Below are 13,257 nucleotides of genomic sequence, written 5' to 3' on the forward strand. Positions count from 1 at the left end.
GAATGTCTAAACAAGAACGGTGTGGTCTTCTTGTCGCCGTACAGCGTGTGTGATGAATCAGCCTTTCATGTAGTCAGGACAGCGTTTGGCTACACCTGTTACTGCTGAGTGTTTAATCCCCTTTGTGTGTGTGGGCCCATTGACTTCTCTAACAGCCTAAAGGGAATTCACAGTTCTTTGGGGCGACGTCAGGGTGGGAGGGGGTCAGAGAGAACGGCGTCTATTCCTCAGTTTCCTCTCCAACAGTGCAGCCATTTTGGGGCTCAGTTGGTGAGTTCCGTCCAAAGAAAGAGAAGCATTGCCGGGGGCAGGAATCAGAGCGCCGCTCACCAAAAGCGGCCTGGCTGATGTGACTGGGACGCTGTCAAAAGGTTGGTAAAGGAATCCATTGTCTCTGTGACAAGTGGACTGGCTCTATTGACAGTACAGTTGACGGGAGAGGGGAGGAGGGTGGTAAAGATAAGGGCACAATGCCTGGTTTCTAGTTGACACTTGAAGTTCGAAATGCTAAGTGCAAGAAAACTGCCATTCCCGCTTTCCCTTTCTCTGCCTCTGTTCCCTGCTCTCCAGACAAACTGAGAGGAGACCATTCTGAGTTTGATTAGAAGCCAGCAGCAATGGCATTCATTATTCCTCACACGCCTTGACGTGTCCAACTTGAATGCTACCTGCTACCTTCATGCTGACCATTCAAGGTATTTTACCCATTTAAGCAAGTTACCAAGAAGCATCACATCAATGTTATTAACGTACACCTGAAGAATGTACTCTGAAATCTTTCTTTTGTCCTACTTTTAAGGACTTTTTATAATTGAATGTGGTTTAGCACTTATTGTAACTATGATGGATGTTTCACTGCTAAGCTGGTGGAAGGGAGGCAGCAAGGAAAAATGGATAATGACCAAGTGATCTGCTACATAAGGTAAGTTCAGTATATAAATTGCAGTTTAGGTCTTTTTGATGATAAATATGTTAATACCAGAAAAAGCAGGCAAAATCAGGACAAAACTGATTGAGAGTTGTTAGTAACATAGTTTTAGAATTATAGCAAAAACTCTAAAGCTGCCTTTTCATTATCTCCAACAAACAATAGACCAGAAGAAAAAGAAATCATTCATTTTCAATGGTGTGTAGCATGGGTATGCGAATACAGGATTTTCTGATCTGATTTGAGCTTCAGTTGTGTTGAAATATTTGAACTTTTGTGGCTAGGCTGAATGTGACTACCAGACTGGATGTGATGTAGGCCTACATTGAAAAATTGCTGGGTTGTTTCAGCCCAACTTTGGGTAAAATATGGACTAACTTTTGGGTTAAAAATTGAATTAAAAAATTTTACCCAACAGTTGGGTTAGTCCATATTTGACCCAAAGTTGGGTATGTTTGAAAATTCATGAATAAGCTGCAAACAACGGCTGCTTCATAATAGTTTTAAAACTTTTATGGGACTGCCATTAGTAAATGATATGTGCTACACAAATGGCAGCTTTTGTCAGTGATTTCAATAAATTTTTTTAGTAAAAAATTGCTCTGAAACATTGAAGGACACTGATCTAGTCAATGCTAATGTGCATGTGTAGTTTTTAAACACCTCGCACACACTTGATCAATCTGCCTCAAACTCATTTATCTAATCTCAGTGACAACGTTCAAACTCTATTTGTCTTTTGCATCTGAGAGATGTACGGTTTAATCCCTACACCTGCAATGCAGCAGCACTGTCTGTGGCTACAGCAGCAACGCCAGCAAAATGACAGCGCCTCACCACATAGATTCCATACTCAACATCTAAAATCTACCTGTTACTAAATAGCATTGCTAAATCAGAAGCTTGAATCCTCTGCGATCTGTTAATTCCCGATGAGATCCTTTAAATCTCATTTCACATGTCCAAAGGTGCATTGATCTGGTGGCTGATGTCCATCCACTGATCACAAACATAATACTGAAGGGGAATTGTGGTATTGCCCTCCTAATGGCCAAAGACTGTTCAGGTTTAGCTGCTGAACCCAAAAGACCTGTATTCAGGAGCATCCCAACAAGCTTTGCCACTTAGAAAGCGTCCATCCCAGAGCTGGCTCCATCCCAGCTCCATTTATACCACAGCCAACTGTCACATCCAATCAGCACAAACCTAACAAATTCGAGTTCAGACAATTGACGTTTGTTTCTCAGCGCTGGCTCAAGGTCCGAATGCATCCGAAGCTTAGAATAGCAGCCAAATTTGTGTGGGAACGCTTTAGCCCGTTAATTATTCAAAGCGAGTCCGGGTCAGGATTGAAAAAGACAATAGGGTCTCAACTCACCAACCTTGTTGAACAAAGGTAACGAGTGAATGAGCTTTGAGCACTCGCTGCGGACTAATACTGCGGAAACTGGGTGTTAGTACAGGCACCCGTGGGTGATCGTCGTGTGGCCCCCCATGTTAAGCCTCGGCCTGCTGCTTTGTGCTTTGAGACTAGCAGTTTACAGATTAAACGTGATCATATTTGACCAACATACCGCAACCTGCATGTTCGCATATAAATCCACAGTTTTGAAACATTTTGTTTCACATTCTTGTTCTACCTATTTAATCAGTGCATCCTGCTGATATTTGTTCAGCGTTACTTTCATTCTATGCATTATGTGTGATGAAAGCTGTGTGAAAAGCTGTGCATTTTTACTGAACCACTTAATTTTTGCTTGTTTACAGTGTGTCTGTGAATTGAACATCCCATTTATTTATCTAATGCTAGCCAGATCTAGTCCCTGAGTAATGCATTTTACATCAAAAGACATTGCAGTTGAGTTTAAAAATTTCACATCTGCTCTTATGATTCGTTTGCTTTCATTTTTCATGCACATAAGTATGACTGAATAAGTATGACAAATATGAACAAGCTCCATAACAGGCTTCTCAGAAAAAAAAAAAAAGATGGGTGGTTTGTACTTGCATATTTCTTTAGTTCTAGGTTAACGCACCTTTTACAATCGCATTAGCCCTATCCCAGAGTGGAAACACTATTTTTACATGCATTATAAGAAGGGTAATGACAAGAATTGTGCATTACTAGGAAAGATGATGCTGCATAATACTTTGATATGAGAAGGGGGTACAATCATTGCTTGTTTGTCGAATGAAAAATAATAATAATGCTGCTTACCTTCTCTATCAGCTGTGATGGAGGCCATTTTGTGGCTTGCTCTTGTAATAAAATGTGGAGATTGAGGAGGAGAGAGAGAAACTTAAGAGGGGAAAGAGAAGAGGATAGGGGAGGAGTACAGATCTCAAGGTGGGGTGATGCCTTTCAGGTGTGTAATGGGATTCTTGTTACTTTCGGTTATCTAGCTTTATGAAGAATGAATAACACTCATACAGCTAGATAACCAAAGATAACAGCCAACCCCTCCGGCCACCCGTCCTCTTCCGCCATATGAAAAACCCAACCGGGGACCTGAAAAGAGACAATTTTTTTATTAACTCAGTGTAATTGGGACTGGATTGAAGTCAACTGTATTTAGTATTGAACACTAGCATTAATTAAACCTGATGTGTTTAACACAAATGGTTAATTAACGATCATGGCTGTGCTTGGAGTGTCTTGCTACTAACAAAACTTGCTGGTATGAACTTCACCAGTCTATTAATCCAGTCTGAACTGGTTTTTAGAGATGCAAGGGGTTCATTCACTGCTTGTTGTCTCTGTCTTACATTGCAGGCTGATCATTCTCCCTGGGTGAGAGATGGCTTCAAACGCATCCCGTGACGGCTGGGATTTATTTTTAAATGGGAAAAAAGACTCTGACTGTGCTGATGGAAAAAAGCAGAAAGAATAGTAACACTGCTTGTTTTAGTTTTCCGCAAATTTACCCTCAAGTCGCTGTTGTTTGTGTTTCAAAAGCCTGTCTTTCAGTGCTAAGTGGCAGAATCATGAGGTCTCTCTCTCTCTCTCTCAGTCTCTCACTCTCTTTCTCACGACTCTCAGTCAATCTGATTTTATGCAAATAAAAGAGGAGCTGGTCCAATTAAAAGCCTTTGTGTGAGAGGAGCCCCTCCCCGTACACTTTCAGAGGTGTTGCAATCAAAGAGAAGAGAGGGAGAGAGAGTGTCATCACTTATTACAGCCTTTCAAGCCTAGTGAAAATGGCGACACGGGCGAGTTCAAACACTTTTGTTTACTCTACACACAGCTCATCATCTAATTATTTTACTAACAGCGCCAGCACATTGTTAACAGGACAAAATGTCCTCAGCCAGCTAGCCTTTTTGACTGTAAATTAGAATGCTAGAATATTTCCCTGCAAATGAACAGTTAGCACACACAAACATGCTTGCTTGATACACAGGTACACATGCATGCTCTGAGCCAAAAGAAAAAATGCTTTACAAATTAATATGAATTTTATTTATGAATTTTATTTTATATATGTTTGTTTTTATTTTGTTGCTGGTGGTGAGATTCACGCCACATGTTGCATCACGTAAGGTTTCCTGTTTGTTGTAGTACTGCTAAAATATTAATTGATAACCAGAATTACGGTACACTAATTGACTAATCTGTTAGACTTGACTGTAACTAGTTGCTTTTAACTATATAAAATATTTAAATCTAGTCACCTAACACCGCAGAGTTACAGTGTTTTCGTGTGATTCAGTGAAACGATTAGCTGTAGGCTAAAAAAATATTTATTTTTCTCTCTCTCTCTTTAATCTTAATCATTCGAAATAAATTCAAAATGTATTGCTAATTTATTATCAGAATAAATGATTGACCTTAGGTTTTCATTGAAAATATACAATGCCACTTGTTCACGATATTAATGATTTTTTTTTTTTATATATAACGAGAGTAATAATGCAAGCAACAACAGAGGGGTCTTTCTTAATTTTACCTCAGTGGTCTGTTTGTTTTTCTGTGTCTTTAGTCTATATTTAAATTTATTGTAAGAGTCGGTGTGAAAGGCGTGCAAAGACAATATGGCGAATTAAATCCGTTTTATTAGCTGTTTACAAGTAAAACCCATATGAACGTGAATTCAAAAATTAAATAATTAAATGCGATCAAGAAACGGAAACCTATAGACTATGTTGTGTAAAAATACTACAGGCCTACAAAAAAGTTTTTTGACGAAAGTTTGTATATGTTACATCTACATTTATAGAGGGAATTGCTTTGAAAATAATTAGATCTACTCGAGATTTATCAAGTAAGCTGGTCGTTATTATTTGCATCCTGTTTTATATTCCTATCGATGATGCATTATTTAAACTGAAATAAAAATTAAAATCGAAATGTTCTTTGGCTAAAATTAGGTATGAAGGTGTAGTGCTGTTTCAGTCGTAGTCTATAGGTTTTCTACTTCACACACTATCGATAGCATATATAAATGAATGGATCCGTGGTTGTGAGTGAGTGTATAGCTTAAGTGTGTGTGTGTGTGTGTGTGTGTGTGTGTGTGTGTGTGTGTGTGTGTGTGTGTGAATAGACCATATAATACGATAGCAGTATATATAAATATTAAATTACTAATATTTGTAAGAATAGCTTTATATTTGGTGCTACCTGTGTAACTTGTCCCTCGTGTAAAATCTCTCTCTGTCTCTAACGGACGTCCTACATGGGGGGGAAAGAAAGCAAAGAGAGAACAACGTGAGAAAAATAACTCGTCTAATTTTTCTTTCTTCCTTTCTTTCAGAAATACAAACCTTTCCGACTCAGTGTTACAGCGGTGTAGCCTATAGTAGGCTACATTTTTGGATGATATATAACACAGCCTGCATGAGGTAGACCACACCTTAACGTCCGCGATGGGGATTTTTAAACGAACTCGATAGTCTATAACCTAACAATAACTTTTGTAAGTGTCACAAAATTTACAATTTCCTTCACACACTTCAGACTGCTGATATCTTAGCCTATTGTATTAATGAACATAGTGAATACTGTAAAAGAAGAGATGAGATGTAGGCTATGTCACAGTGGTCGCTCAGTTCATGAGTGACGCTGGTCATCCTTCGATCTAATTGTTAACATTTTGTAGGCTAATGTTTTGGGGTGAGGGCATGTAGCTATACCGAGCCTATCTACATGCATGTATGTGTAGCCTAATATTTTATAAACCTAAAAACTAGTACTTTTAAAAAAAATTATAACGTGCCTCAGTGTTCACATATAATACAGCCGACTGAAAAAGGCACGTGGAGAGCAGATATTCGGCCTTGTGATAAATCTGAACGCTGGCCATCAGGATTAGACACGTCATGCGCACAGGCCTCTTTCTCATAAACAACATACAATACAAATTACAGTCATTCATTCCAAGGTTTTTGAAACAATTCTTAAGTAGGTATATTTGCTGCTGTAAAGTACTTGTTTAAATACACATTAGTTAATGTTAAAAGAAGATTTAGGCAAAACTCATAAAATAAACCACGAGACTTCCTGCTTATCATAATATTCGTATTGAAAGCATTTAATCCAAACATAAATCTCACTGCTGTAACTCTAATTTTTCATTTTAAAAATCCATTTGACGGTGTCGCTAACAAATCAGAGATGTGAATAATAATAAAACAAATAAAGCACTGACTTAGTCTAATAATTGGCAGTAATTAATAAATTAGAGTAGGGGACCCATATACAGACTTATGAGTTGAGTCTTCTGAAAGAGAATCCGTATAACGAATTTCTAACCTTTAAACCATCTGGCTTCTTTCTATGAAAAAATGAAAAAAGATGACTGTAGATATGATGCGATTGACTATTTTCCGTTAATTGCATCCAAGAAAGATGCATTCGCCCTGATCACCTCTAACAGCAGCGTGTCTCGATCGCCAAACCCTACAAGGACCGCTACACGCGCAACCTGTTCTGGCATTAATTCCTATCAATTCTCGCTTCAAACACGATTACAGAATTCGTGCATTGATTTTATGAATGCATTTTACAACACATGCGTAAATATTAGCGCATACTCACTTCTATCCGCAAGCATCGGTGATCTTTAGGAAGGATCGCAATGATAAATGTGCGCGTGCCAGCTGCGTGCACTCCAGAATGTTGTCTAGCGCTTCGGTCCTTCGCTTCATGGCTGCGGCTCCGAGTGACGTTGCAGTGGCCCCATCCATTCAGCGTCTCCGTATCGGGCTGCACGCAGTCTTTTCACCCATATTTCCCATTGAGATGCTCCTCTCCTCCCCTACGGAGAGTGAAATGAGCTGCTCGTTGTCCCCCCTCTTATCATTCCGCGTATTAAACGCTTGTGGGCCTCAACCTGCAAGCCAAAAAACATATAGCATATTTTAAGCCCTCCCCTTATGACACGTTGCGGTTGCAATTTGTCCCCACCCTCTTGAATTAGCAATGCAATGCTTTTTAAATGTAAGGAAGCATTTTCATTTGCGCTCTTTTGTTGACGGTTACAATAGTTGTCTTTATAGTAAGTGTTCTTACGATAGACATTATAGAATTTATAATTAATATAGACTATAGAATAGATGAAATGCACTGGCTAAGTTTTATTTAGTTTTATACACTCAAATGTACACGTTCACTATGCATCATATGGAGTTTTTATATCTGAGTCTCAGGAAGGCATTAATTGTTGTGGTGCAGTGATGAAATGAGTGGCTTTTGTCGAAGAACCAAGAACACTTTGACTTAGAGACTTCTTTAACTGTAACCCACAGTCTAAATCAAGTGCACTCGCTCCCAGCAACCCTTTGTCTTTGGCTTTTTCTCTGTAAGTGTCTAGGAATGTGACCACTGAATCGGCAGGGTGAAACCGTGCAAATCAGCTTTAACCGTCAGGACCGAGAGCAGACCCCAGACAAGGGGACAGAAAGGGGTCTCGGTCGGTTGATTATCATAAGAATCAGATCGCTGGGGATAAAAATCTCCTTTGAATAAATTACCGGTTCAATAGGAGGCGCGACTGCCAAATAGACAACTCTGTCAGAGGCCGCTGGTCTTGGTTTTTCCATCAGTCGTCTGAGTCCCCCTTTCTCAAAGCTCAGACTCTTAATGCATTCTCTGTCTCAAATTCCATCGATTTCCATCACTTGTTGTCCTTTATCCAGATCTGGATAGCACGCGAAAGCCGCAGTTACCAGGGCACCGGGGGCACACAGGCCTCGAACCCTTCGTGAAAGCCAACCCGTCGAGAAGTAATGAGTTAGAGATAATGCGCCAAAGCATCGTGTCCGCCAGAGATGCTGTGAGAATCAGACAGATCTGTGATGGCACGTCCCAGGGTCATTATCAATTATCGACCAACAACATGTTTCTACTAGTCCATCACTTTAACACATCTCAGTCATTTCCCAAGGGATTCACCAACACGTTTTATCACTTGGAGGATGTCCTAAAATAAAAAAAACACTTTTAGACCTCAGGACTTCGGAAAGTGATGGATAATCAAAACCACGCACTAGTGAGCATGGTAACTAGCAGGCTTTTAATTGGACTAGTTTTGTACTAGCGAACGTACAAAAGTAACTTGTATTTTGTTTCTACTCTCAGTGAGTACAAATACGGCATAGGCTATACATTTAAGTATGTTAGGATAGGACAAAATGTAGCTGAGATACAACTATTTAAACATGCTAAAAAAATATTGAGAAAATTGCCTTTAAAGTTGTTCAAATTAAGTTCTTAGCTATTCGTATTATCAATCAAAAATTACGTTTTGATATATTTACGGTAGGAAATTTATAAAATCTCTTAATGGAACATGATCTTTACTTAATATCCTAATGATTTTCGCATAAAAGTGAAGTCGATCATTTTGACCCATACAATGCATTCTTGGGTATTGCTACAAATATACCCGTGCTATGAGTGGTTTTGTGGTCCAGGATCACATATGTAAAAAATGACGTTTTAAATACGAATTATTCGTGGTATTACGTGCCCACTTGTGTGCCTGAGACGCTGCCAAGGCGAAATGACTTGTATGATTTTCATAGACCGCCAGCGTGCGCTCCAGAAGTCAGGCTGTTGAGATTTATTCCTAATAAGAACACGTGTTTCCAAGAAGGCGTTTGACCAACTCAGCACCACGATTTTCTGCCACGAAAGTGTGCTAAGGCTCTCAGAGCGATTATGTGCAGTGAAACTCATGACAAGGATTGAATTGCCAGGGCTGAGCTATTCTGGTCTCTTCACATTTGGCCCCTTATACAGTAAAACGTGAGCTCGGGATTCAGGGGAACGCAACGTACCTTGGCACAGTAGCCTAGAATCCCGCTATCTTGTCAATAATGACTCAGGAGTAAATCTGATGTTTTCTCTTGAAATTGTGTCAGTGCGTTCTAGCACTAAATCCGTGTTTATATTTTAAGTAAATAAGCCAGCAGAGTGAATGAGATAATATACATTAATGCCAATTCGCCATGTATAAAAAGGTTCTTGATTGGCATCGATGTTGAAGAACCTTGAATATCCATGGAACCTTTCAAATGCAGAAAAGGTTCTTTATAGTCGAAAAAGGTTCTTTAGATTTTTTTAAAATGTTCCGCAAAATGGTTCTTTTAAGAACTGTTTACTGAAAGGTTCTTTGGGGAACCAAAAATGGCTCTTCTATGGCATCACTGCAAAAACACGTTTTTGGAACCTTTACATTTTAAGCGTGTGCGATATCATATATTTTTATATATTATATTATATATTTCATATATTATATTATATTATATTATATATTTTTCCCCTTCAAATGATCTTTTATTGACCATCCATCATTGCATCACATTCTTATTATGCAGTAGAGTTGACCTTATGTGATTCTGCTGATTCTTAATATCAGATGCCAGTTTTTGTCACGTGAATTCAGAGTTGTTCGTTCCAGTACAATTCTCAAATATGTTATCACACGTAAACACATTACATAAACGGTTTATTGCAGGGGGATAGGATAGAGTGGATGGTAAGTCCACACACGTGGATGTATCATTATGTGTGTGTGTGTGTGTGTGTGTGAGAGAGAGAGAGAGAGAGAGAGAGAGAGAGAGAGAGAGAGAGAGAGAGAGAGAGAGAGAGAGAGAGAGAGAGAGAGAGAGAGTATAGTGTAGAAAGACTAGCTATATTCAAAATCGGTCTTTCTTTGAGCTGTTGTACGTGCTATGGGTTCTTTATTGGCATCGATGGTTCCATGAAGAACATTGAACATCAATAAAACCTTTCAAATGCAGAAAAGGTTATTTATAGTCAAAAAAGATTCTTTAGATTTTTTAAATGTTCTTTAAATTGTTTTTTTAAGAACCGTTCCCTGAAAGGTTCTTTGGGGGGGAAATGGTGGTTCTATGGCATCACTGCAAAAACACCCTTTTGGAACCTTTTATTTTTAAGAGTGTAAGGTCTGGTTTTGAATTTGGGATGCTGCTCGGTTCAGAACCCGATACGTGATTAGCAACTCAAACGTCAGCTTTTGTTCCTAAATCCAACTGAGTATAACTCAGTCGAGGAGCGAGCAAATATTGTATTGGTTAATTGCAAAAAGCATTTTTTGGAATTGTTCCCTCAACTACAGATTTTAAATCAATAAGCTTTTGTTTCTGTACAGGGAAGAACTGTACAGGGAACTGTGCGCCTCAGACTTATAGGCACTGACTGTTTGTATTGATTCATCTTTCTACTTGTAGGCTATACTTGTACTTAAACACAAGCAAGTTTTAGCCCATACAATTGTCCTGGTTATTGGAAACCATAAGAGCTGTTTTCTCAATGACAAATCCCTAAGCCTGGTCTGACTGAAAAACAAAAATGGCGTTCTGACATCTCCCACGCACCGCCTGACAGGGTTTGCAATTAACCCTGATTTGCATATGCAAATGACCTGGAAATTCGTTTTGACTACAAAATGGGGTTGAGTGAAGCAAGACTACTCGGAGAATAAATGCACAACTTTGTCATATATTGTAATCTTTAGTCTTAAAATGATGAGAATTCTTTATTTGATACCTGTAATTAACAGAAAGGCAAAGTCCATCATAAGATTTACCTCAGTTGTATTAGCCTTCTCGTTGTCGTTCATTAACGCCATTGTTCTTAGTCTGGCGCCGGTTATGTCCTCACAACCACATTTTAGGTGTTCAGTCTGCAACCGGACAGTTAACTCTTGAACTACTTCTAAGTGATTGAAGCTTATGCTATATCGCTTAAGTATTCCAGAAAGTCTGAGACTTTAATTCAGCACGTAAACAATGAAATTGAAGCATCTCCTCATCAGCAGCCATTTTTGGGCAGATCGGCTAATTCGGAATTAATTGCTAACTGATGGGTTCGTGAGAGTTTATTAAGTTTCAACTATTGAGAGCACAATTAGTCATTACAAGAAATTGTTTACTTTTCCAGCTGCAGTTTCTCTTCAAATCTGAGTCAAATGTTTTTGGTTAATACATTGCGTACATAAACGGAAAGAATATAAAGCAAAATCTACTTTTTTTTTTTTTTTTAATTACAGGCTTTAGAAGACATTAGTCATTATGCTTATTCTATTACGAACAGATCATGTATTTAGAATTTGATGCAGTGTACTCTATAAATTAAATAAATGCAGTGGTTGACGTGTTTATTATATGATGAAAGGTTAATCAAACGTACCTAAACGCATACCTGATGTAGTGAAATTATTCCCGGTTATAAAAGGAGCAGCGTGTGTGAAAGAAATTCCGACAGTCTACATGTGTGACCTCTGCCATACGGTAGCTAATTATGAATCTATCATATTAAAAACGGCAGTTCACCTTTAAGAATTTGGTTTGTTTTGATTATGAATTAACGAATTTATTTTGCAATTAACGAAATTACTAAAGTAAATCCAGACTGGATCATGTGACTACTGAATCCGTGCCAACTTTGTGAAGCCTCTTCGTTGGCCTGTGCTTATGTAGCCTATGTGTCGTTGTATGTGGTTGTTTGATTGTTTTACCGAGGTCATTATTTCCAAGAAAAATAGAGAATAAATTAATAAACAGAGGGGCGTTTTGCTTTTTGTTTTAAAAATACTTATTTTTTGCCATAGCCTACTTTTTAATAAGCAACAAATTGTTGCTTTTGTTATTGCAAGAATGCAATATATCAACCATTAGGCTATTTCTATAATCATAATTACTGTGACGCGAATCAGTTCAAATATAGATCTACAGGTTTAAAGCAGGATGAACACTAAACACTTGGGGTCAAATTTGAGAGTTAGTCTTACCAGCCCCTTTAATTTTCATCTGCCTTCTATTATAGAGCTATTATATTTACAATGATTTGAGCAATTATCTTCCCACAGCAGACTGAGGATGGATAGACGTCGATGGAAAACTTCCACCCTGACCATTGTTGTCTTGTTTGAGTAATCCTTCTCTTTTATGGGATCAAGGAAAACAGAGAAAGAGGAAAAAGAGATGTCATTCGATGCAGGGGGCAACAGGGCTGATTATCTTTCTCATTGAGTATAACTACAGGCGTCTGAAATATCAGCATGGCTCTCTTGTAGTGCGTAAAATAAGTGTAAGATTGAATCAGGAGGACCAGGGTCAGACAAAAAGTAACCCAACCGTCAACAAAAAAGCGTTAGTAAAAAAGATGTTCCAGTGTTTAGAGAGTTCCTTGCTCTTCATCCGATTCCACTCTTTAATACCTTTTTTTCTTATTGTTTATTGTGTAAATTTATTGAAACAAGACACTCCTACAGTATGACACGTGATTTGCTTATGTATAAAATCTATTCTATTCTGTTATGTTCTACTGGAATAGTCTATGACTAAGCTTGCTTGCGCTCTCATTTTCTGGCGCTGTCCGTGAAACAGTGCTGAAGTCAGTTCTAACAAGGAATTTCGATTTCGTCTAATCCCAATGTAAAATGTTTTGCCAAATAACACAAACGTTTAAATGGTTTTAGTCAAACATTTTCTGTAATATAACTGAAGGCTACACCAATGAAAAACATTTTAAGGCTCAGGTAGATAAAGCCTAATATAACAGCTGTCCATATTCAGTTTTACTGTGCACCGAGACAGATAGTCCTTTGAAGAAATAAGTATCAAGTTAAACTTTTATACTCTGTGTATACTTGGCCATTTGTAAATTTAATGTGTCTGGCTTCCGGTGTCTATTATTAGCTGTAGAAAACGGCTGTTTTTGCTGCTTAATATTGCAAACTGGTGTTCCTTACCATACTATTCATTGTATTATCTTAATTATGAACACACTGGTTTGTGCAAACAGTTTCACTGTTTTCTGCACTTTGTTATTCTTCACCCTATTGACCACAGCGGTTAATGTA

The sequence above is a fragment of the Garra rufa genome, chromosome 9 (assembly GCF_049309525.1).
Source record: "Garra rufa chromosome 9, GarRuf1.0, whole genome shotgun sequence".
Taxonomy (NCBI): domain Eukaryota; kingdom Metazoa; phylum Chordata; class Actinopteri; order Cypriniformes; family Cyprinidae; genus Garra; species Garra rufa.